Raw genomic sequence first — 9,992 nt, 5'->3', positions numbered from 1 at the left:
TTAGGGTTGTTAAAAAAATTGTTCAAATAATTCGTCTTTTTGATTTACATTGTTTTTCATTCATACGATAATGAATCTGATTTTTAAAGAACAATGATTGATTTTTGAGAATTATGTTTGTATTTTTTGTTTTTACTTCTTTCATTCTTAATTTAATTTAAGTTATTTTATGAGATTAGCATGATTCCAATATATATATATATATATATATATATATATATATATATATATATATATATATATATATATATATATATATATATATGATTAATTTTTAGTTTAAAAGGATGGTTACTTGTATTTCAAAACATTTCACATTCTTTTAAGAATATGTTCACATTATACAATAAATGTATTTTTTTGTAGATTTTATTTATTTACAGTTGATATTCTTCTTAGGAATGCCTTGTTCTAATAAAATCATATTCTTTCAAGAATAAAAATATTAAAAATATGATTTTCTTCAAAACATTTATCCTAAAATGTTTTTCTAAAAAAAATCAATTCCGAAAAAAATTAAAAAGAAAAGTCATCAAATAATTATTCAAAAAATAGTCAAAAAATTATCAAATAATTATTGCACATTATATAAATAATTAAGCATTAAATGTCTATAATACCAGTTTATATGGTTTGAATGTAATTATATGATACATGTTATTACATTTTATTAAAATACACCTATGATAATTGCCCTCCATACTTTTGATGTACACCATCACACAATGATAATTATATGATACATGTTATTCCATGTATACCATCACCTATGATATACATACATACATATATATATATATATATATATATATATATATATATATATATATATATATATATATATATATGGTTAAGTTATTTTGTTTTCACTATCTATTATGTGCATGTATGATTGATTCTTGACCAATCATTTTAGTTATTTTAAAAAAGTAATTAATGCATATTGCATGTTGAAAAATACGTGAAATATTCTAATACAATATTACACTGACATATTCTAAAAAATAATTTTAAAATGCAAAATAAATGGAAAAATCTAAAAATTCTTTTTTTAAATATTATTTTCAGAACTTGAATTAACTAAAAAAAATCCATTTTTTTTTGAAAAATACGTGAAATATTCTAAACAATATTTTAAAATGCAAAATAAATGGAAAAATCCAAAAATTCTTTTGTTAAATATTATTTTCGGAACTTGAATTAACTAAAAAAAATAAAAAAATAAAAAAATAAAAAAATGCGTCTCACGGTCTCACAAATTTAGACCGTCTCAAATGAACCTAACCCTATATATATATATATATATATATATATATATATATATATATATATATATATATATATATATATATATATATATATATATATATATATATATATATATATATCAAGTTTTAAAGACGGATAATATAAAAACGTTAACAAAAACTTAATTGTTTCATACTCGATCTGCAAAAACAAAAAAGAAAAAAAAATTACAATGTACTTTGATAAAAATTTGCAATATAATCCGCCTTGGTGTGCCTTAATCCATCTTGTCATACGTCACGTTTAACATTGTTGTCATGTAAGTTTTCGAAGCGATGTAGCAACACCTTGCATCAAGGCACAACGACAAACATCATGGGACGCGTTTTAGGACCATGGTATGTGGTTTGATATTCAACAATTTTGCATCTAAATGAAAGAAATCAATTTTCACAAACTAAGATATTTCTATAAAGAAAACACGCTAACGGTGTGCAATGTTTAGGTGATACACATGCAAAATGCAAGCCCTATAACATAAAAAGGTGTAGTTACTAGAAGATACGAAACATTGTAACTAAATTCTTTATAATATGAACTGTGATTTATATTTGATTGAATAAAGTACAAATTGTGTACTTAAGTTAAAACAATCATAATAATGATTATAATAATAATTAATATATTTAAGTCACATGAAATCCAGCAAAAACAACTGGCAAATCGATCATAAATCTGTCACATGCATGAAACCACATAGTTATTTAAGCTCCTGTTCCTAATTCTACCTTACTCACTTTCTTTGTTTTTATTTATTAAATCAAGTATCGCTTTTTTGAGTATTAAAATCAATACGAATTTAATAGTGCTACCAATAACTAATCTCTTATTATTAATTAAATAAGATCTCATACAACTAATAATATTATTTTAGGATCTTACAGATTAAAATCATATTACATTAAATTATTGTATGATAAAAAATAAAATACACAATAGTAAATTATTTAAAGGCCAGATGCGTACGTAGATGATGTTTTTATTGAAAAATTCTAAGTGAAATTTTTTTTTATTAGTTCCTGAAGTTATATATATATATATATATATATATATATATATATATATATATATATATATATATATATATATATATATATATATATATTGGTTTAGGTTATTTTGTTTTTACTAACTATTGTGTGCCAGAATACACAGATCTGGACCAACAGATGGAATTAATCAATGGACATGATTTGAGAGTGTATGATATTACAATGGGATAACATGTACCATATAATCATACAAATTTTAGCAAAATGGTATTTTGGACAATTAACTACATTTATAAAAGGAAATTTTCGGATTTTTAGGGATAATTAATTCTTCTAATTTTAAAAATCTGAATTTTTATATTTAATTCAGTTTTAATTCTAACTTAATTTGTTAACATAACCGATTTTATTCTATCAGAATATTTTTTTTTGCTAGAATGATGTTCTTTAAGAATTTTATTCTATTAGAATATTATTGAAGAATAACAAAATTTTTGAATCCGAGGTTGAAAAATAACAACATTCTAATATATTCTTATATATCCGAACATAAATACAAATTTATACATATTCTTACAGACTAAAAGCCTTATACATTTTAATATAATTATACATATTCTAAAAGAATATCAACAAAAATGAATAAAATTCTTAAAAAATAACATCATTCTTAAATTGTAAGTATGATCAAACTTTATTCATTCTTCAAGATATTCATATTCGGTCTTCAACGCATTCTTCCAGCTATTCCTATCATAAATACAACAAAAAACTAATAATGGTTACAAACATGTTCTTGGCAGTTAACTATCACTTTATATATTTTGATAGAATACATAGAAACTATTCTGGCAGAATACATAGATTTTATTCTGGAAGAATAAATTGAATACATTCAAAAGTATTGTATTTACTGTTAATATAATTTTAGATTTCAAATATACAATAACGAGGGACAATAGAATTTGGAATTCAAAATCACAAATTGAACCAAAATACGCTCACATTCTGTGAGATTAACATTCTAAAGCAAAATTCACACAAAACCATACAAAAGCTAATAAGAACATACCGAGAAAGAGATCGATAGGCAAGTGAGCTTACGAGACTACATTATGTGGTGTCTTTAGTGATTTACTGCTTAAGTTAACTTGGAATTCAATATTCTATTCCGACATAATCGGAATTCAAGATTCCATTCCAGTAGAATGTTGTAAGGTTCATATGTACCCTGTTTTGCTTCAATATCTCTCGCTGTTTCAATTATCTAAATATAAAGAATAATCGAAATTAAGAAACATTAAAAAAACAAAGTGCAATTAAACATATAAGTAATTAACTAAAGTTCTGTCATATAAGTAATTAACTAAAGTGCAATTATACCTCTGGAAGATGCTAACTGAGGTAGATTATGATTCCCACACTTTCCCTGCTCCGATTCCCTTGCCTTCTAAGTTCCTTCTCTCCAAAGATCTTCCTCCCAAGCTTAATACCCTCACAATAGAGCCCCACACGAATTAGGGTTTCTTAAGAGCTCTCAAGAATTGTAAAGAGGCCAAAGGAGGCTTAAGTCTCCTTAAATAGGGTGCAAAACCCCGGGATTTAGGGTTTCATCTGCCAGCTCCTACTCGTCGAGTCCCTTCATGGACTCGGCGAGTAGGTCACTAAATACGCGATCCCACCCCGCTGCTACTCGACGAGTAGGGCAACCAACTCATCGAGTAGGACTTAAAACAAAAGAAATTCTTATTTAAATCAATACCTGAGAGTCAACCGAAATGCACTTCTCTTCACCATAGGTGTCTCCGCCTTACCATGACAATCATCGGTAATCCTCAAGGTGGCTAGTACGGGCGCCGCCACAACCCCTCCTGTCAGTATCGGACAATCGACTTTTTTATGGTCGGTCTGCTTGCATTGAAAGCAAATCAATACACCCATAGGGAAGTCCCTACTTATATGACCAGTCTCGCCACATCTAAAATAACCTAAACCCACTACTCGACATGCCCCACCATGCGACTTGCTGTACTTACCGAAACGGCTCCGAACCTGTTGGTCTCTAGTGTGTGAATAAGAAGTCTTGGGCTTCTAAGCCTGACCCACTGGTGTTTGCACCTACTCCGGCTTGCACTTCAACTGATGCTCTAACTCAATTTCCCATTCTCGGGCCCTCGCAATCATATCATTTAGGGTCTTGCACCACAAATACCTCATAAACTCCCTGATCTCATCCTTCAGCATCTCATTATATCTTATCTTCTTCATCTCCTCACCCACAGCATACTGTGGAACCACCAAGACCCTCTCTCGGAACTTGGCGGTGATCTTCGCCACAGTCTTCGTAGTCTGATGAAGGTTCTGAAACTCCCTCATCAGTTGTTGCACCTTGATAGATTTCATTTTATGCATCTTTTATGGTAGTTTTTATCATCATTTAGCATCATAAATTGTACATTTCCATGTCATTAGTTTAAATAATGTTCACCTCATGTATTTTATCAGATGTCCTGTACTACTAGCATTTTTGTGTCTTTTATAGATAGTTCGAGTGGAGCGGTACTTTGGGAGCAGTTGGATGCATATTTGGAGGCTAAATGGAGTTAGAAATGAAGGAGGATTCTGAGGAATTATTAGAAGCTATTTTTGTCAAGAAACATTCGATCAAATAGAGTTTACGAAGATAGATTGCTATAATCTAAAGCCTAAAGGACATTGCTGACAACTTTGACCCCTTGTCGTTATTTTGACCATATCTCATGACTCGTAACTCTGATTAACGAAATTAAAAATGTTCCGGAAACTAGACAAAATTTCGGACGACTTTGGTGTTTACTTAAACTGAAGAAACGTGACCAAAACATGCCGAAAAAAAATGAGATTGTATTTTTCATATCTGCGATTGCATAAATGCATCGAAGTTTCCCAGGGTCGAAAAAGTCATATGGAAGCCATCTGAAGAAAAAAAAATCAAAAAATGAGATGACATATATCTACTTTCTGCGATCACATTTTTTGTTTTCTTTCTCTGAAAGTTTCCTTCTTAAGTATAAATGAGACCCTCATAAAAAGATTTGGAGGGTAGATGGTTCTAGACGACGAAAATCACTTTTGAAGGCGATTTTTGATACCTTTCAGCGACTTCTAGAGATCTAAAGCTATGAATCATCTAACACATTTAGTTTATCTAGATTTATCAATAAATATTCATTTTCTTTAGTTTAGTTTCGTTTTTAGCCATGTCTGGCTAAACTCTAGTTTTCAGTTCTGCATAGACTAGTACTTTTCATGTGATTGGTTTTCAGATCTGATTTTCTTTATGTGCTTCTATCTAGATTTTTTCATTTTGAACTTAATGAATGTTTGATTTTAATTCTTGTTAGTCTAATCACCTAGCTAGGGTTTTTATCATTCATGTTAATCAGTTAATAGAATCCGTAATTGTTCTTGTCAATTGGTAATAAGTAACAAGTATTAGATAGGTTCCGTTTTGGGATTTAACTCTAAAATAAACTGAAAAATCATATATTTACGCTTCCGAGCTTGTGAGAAGTATTGGGTATTGCTGGAAATTTTACACAGATCATAAAGCTGCGTTTCTGATTTAATTAAGAGCTTGTTTAATTGAACATTAAAGAGTTAAGGTTAATTCAAAGGGCTTGTTTTGGTTAACTAATTTAGGTAAAAGATATTATACTAGAGCTTGTTAGTTCTTCTTAGTACCAGCTTAAGATAGAACATATTCTGAATGACCACATCTGGGTTGATTGTATGATTAGTAAAGTCGTAGCAGAACTGAAATCGTTTTTATTATTGATTTTCGTTTAATTTATTTTCACTACAGTTTTTAGTTTTTAGTTTAATTAAAAAAACTCTTTTTATATTTTTTGTTTCTTGACTAGAATGTGCATGATGCACAAATGCATTAATCGTTAGGTTGTGTCCTTGGGGATTCAACCTTGCTTCCCTGTGCTATATTATTAGTGTAACCAGCAATGAAATTTTATCTGCTTAATACTCCCACGAAAACATGTTAACACACCTCAATTGTTCTTGAAAACTCATCGTGAAGTCTTGTAACAAACTCCCGCAAGACATGGGCCACCACCGCCTTAGTCTCCAATGTACGACTAACCTCCTCCCATCAGTCTCAGGCTCGGTCTCTCAGAAGGCAAGAGGCAAATCCCACCTTTTCCCCTTCAGGGCAGAAGCTTGTTTGCTGAGCATTCTCCATGTCAACGATCCATCGATGGCTGACAATGAGGTCCTTAACCCCAAAGAACTCTGCAGCTCCACATGCCTTGAACTTTCGAAATGAGGGAATCCATGCTCGTAACTTTCTCGAAGCGATCTCAACCCGAAGGGTCTCAAGTCGATCATCCAGAAACTCTGTAATTCCCTCCTTGATGTTATCAAAAATCACATGGATGGCCTCCATGATACCGTGAGTGATTTCTGATGTGATAAACTTGCACAACTGCTCATATTGTTTTGGCACCAGTGCCAGAACTAGATCTAAAAGATCCTCCTCAAGTGGACATCATACTCAATTGAAACACAAACGTACAAACGATCAACAAAATATCGAGGAGACTTCCTCTCTACAAGCCCCTTAGAAGTTCCAAGACTGTTCTTGACTTGAGTACAGATCATGTGCTTTTAGTAGTATGACCCAATACTACCTTCCAAACTTATCTATCCTTGACTCATGAATCATCCCAAATCCCCTAAGTCATCACACTAGATCTATACACACCATCCCTATGCTAAACAACATACAAATCCTATTATGAAATTTCCTAGGTTCTCCTAGGAATTATCAATTCAACCGCCATGCTATACTGAGAACCTCAACCAACAACGATGGTTGCCCTATGCATGAAAGTTGTACACAAAATACGATCACATTAACTGTCGAATAATGATTCTACCCTAAATCCACAACCAAACAAGGAACATGAAATGAGGCTAAATCGTTCATTTTATGACTATATAAAGCTAGTCGTATACAACTTTTAAAGCATACACTTAGCAATTAACTGAATCGATATCAATTCCAAGTAACACATATCATCCAATCCTCCTAGGTTATAAGGTATCACACAAATCATACAATTCTATCATATGATTCTTGAAGGTATCCTTAGCCCTACTCTAGCATACAATTCACATATCTGATATAATAATCGTAACACATGGTTATCAGTATTTTGGGAACCACTTACTTGAGCTCGACCGACTGCATGCATCATACCTGCTTTTCTACTTGGTAAAAATCTTTTAGAATTTCATTTCATTTTGAAAAGATTATCAATTCCTTAAGTTTGAGTTCTGAAACACTCGAAAGTTGTGATAACCCATAGAATATGTCACCAAAAGCCGTTAACACTTAACGATAGGACGTAAGAATGTAATAAGGACAACCTTGTAACCACCCGATATATTTTAATATATTTGAAATCTTAACTACGTCAACATTTAGGCTAAAAAATAAGTGTGCAAAAAGTCGCATCACTTTGAGGGCAGGCTAACATAACTAGACTCCTTAAGCTACTGTGATTCCAGAAATATAAATTTTGTAAAAATCTAACACCGTATGAACGAGATATGACAATTATGGCAAAAGAATAGCTACCGTAATTAAAAAGTTACAACGACAAAAACTATAATGAGATTGGTTAACTTTTGGAAAATGTCACCAACTAGACAATCATAGTACTAGTTAAAGTAGGAATTAGGAGGCAATGAACGCCTAAAACTGACATCACATGTGAGAGTTATGATTTTTATAAAATTACAATGGTAATAAAAAACATCGAAAAATTAAATTCAAAACTAGAAAAAATGACCAAGATGAATGTTGTACAGAATGACGATACCTACATGAATATATACGAGTCGTTAAGAACAAAGTTCTTTTGAGAGAGTTATGGATTTTCAAAGTTGAATTTGTACCTTCACGTGTGCTCGCGCGCAATGCGCTGCGCGCACTGACACCCGATTGCATCGAGATACGGGATAACGTGGCATGTTCGTATAGTTCACGCACATTTGTGTGATGTGCAATGTGTGGCGCACGCTCCAAACCTGCTATAAATAGCAGGTCTCGACAGTTCATTTTTCTCATTTCATTCTCGATTCTCTCTCTAAAGACGCCTCGTGTGCCATCGTCCCTATCGCTTCTCGAAGTGCTAACTTGTGGTTTCTACCGTACACCAATGTTTTCAAACTCACAAGTGAGTTCACAACCCCATTTTCAACTCTCTTCTGGGTGGGGGGGGGGGGTGGGGGAATAAATATCTAAAATAGAACTTTACATAGTTATCGCTAAGTATAGTTAGATAATTATGCCCATAGCATTAAGATAATATTATGCCCGATAGTTACTTTGCCCAAACTCTTTAGCTAATATTATGCCTAGTTGTTATGCTTAACCACTATGATAGATAAGATGGTACCTAGTTTTTATGCTAGTCAGTTGCCAGGAGACGCTGCAAATCGTTATTATAGCCACCTTTCGATAAGCTTATACCTAGTGTTACTCTGCCTAAATTCCCGGCTATGCTAAACACTATATATATATATATATATATATATATATATATATATATATATATATGATGAATAATATATATATAATAAGTATACCGTATAAAATACAACACGAACGACAACATGAACGACCAAGGGAGCCCCCCCACGACAAGAGTTAGATGAGACATGATTCATCAACACACTAATAGATTTTCAGCTAACACCCGACCTACAATTGTTAACTCTTAAGTGAGTGAGATAGATATGTATAGATCTATACGAGATTGGCAGGTTGTTAGCTATAAACCGACGACAAGTTGAAGCATGCATAACTTTCTAAACACAGTGACGTCCGATGAAATGTCGCAGTATTTTTGGGATCAACAATCATAGCTCGATTATAGGAACTCATCGTAACTTTGTCAAACTAAAACTAGCTATCATAAACTACTATTAGGAACTAATTAAGTAGTGATAGTACACACAAACTCGAGGAAGCAAGTTTAGGTCAACCCACATCCAACTATCTTAGACTACCACTAGTAACCTACCTGTAGAGTAGTGATAGTACTCACAAACTCATGGAAGTGAGTTTAGGATAAACAAAAAACTAAAATACTCACACATGTTTTATAACAATAAAACATGTGGACTCACCAACATCATGTTGACCTCTAAAACCACATGTATTCTTAGGAGAGTGAACCCGTTAGAAGGAGGAGATAACCCAGGTGATGCAGCCTGTAATTTGTGTGCTTTGCTTTTGTACTTTCCTTTCGTAACCTACCTGTACCTCGAACAATTATGTAATATCTTTATTTAATGAATAAATAGCTACGTTGTTTAGTACATCATGTGTATTATTCAATGCATATCTTTTCCTGAAATACCAACATCCAACGTCGCACAACCTGATGTTTCGGCAACCGGCTAGGGGTGTGACATATTGGTATTAGAGCTATAGATTATAGCGAACTAGTAATCCCTTAGGAAATACAACTATAATATAGGACTACACTTTGATTAGGTTTAGCTGTCTAAGCCTAATAATAAGTTATTAATTAATTACCATACTTCTTGAATACTTTCGGGATAGGTGTCTAGTTTGAACTATCGCTTGGGTTGCTGGATTTCAGAACGGCTATATGCTAAAATGAT

This window comes from Lactuca serriola, chromosome 1 (assembly GCF_051521515.1).
Source record: "Lactuca serriola cultivar US96UC23 chromosome 1, Lser_US96UC23_V15, whole genome shotgun sequence".
Taxonomy (NCBI): Eukaryota; Viridiplantae; Streptophyta; class Magnoliopsida; order Asterales; family Asteraceae; genus Lactuca; species Lactuca serriola.
The sequence above is the reverse complement of the archived record's forward strand: the minus strand, read 5'-3'. Positions refer to the sequence as shown.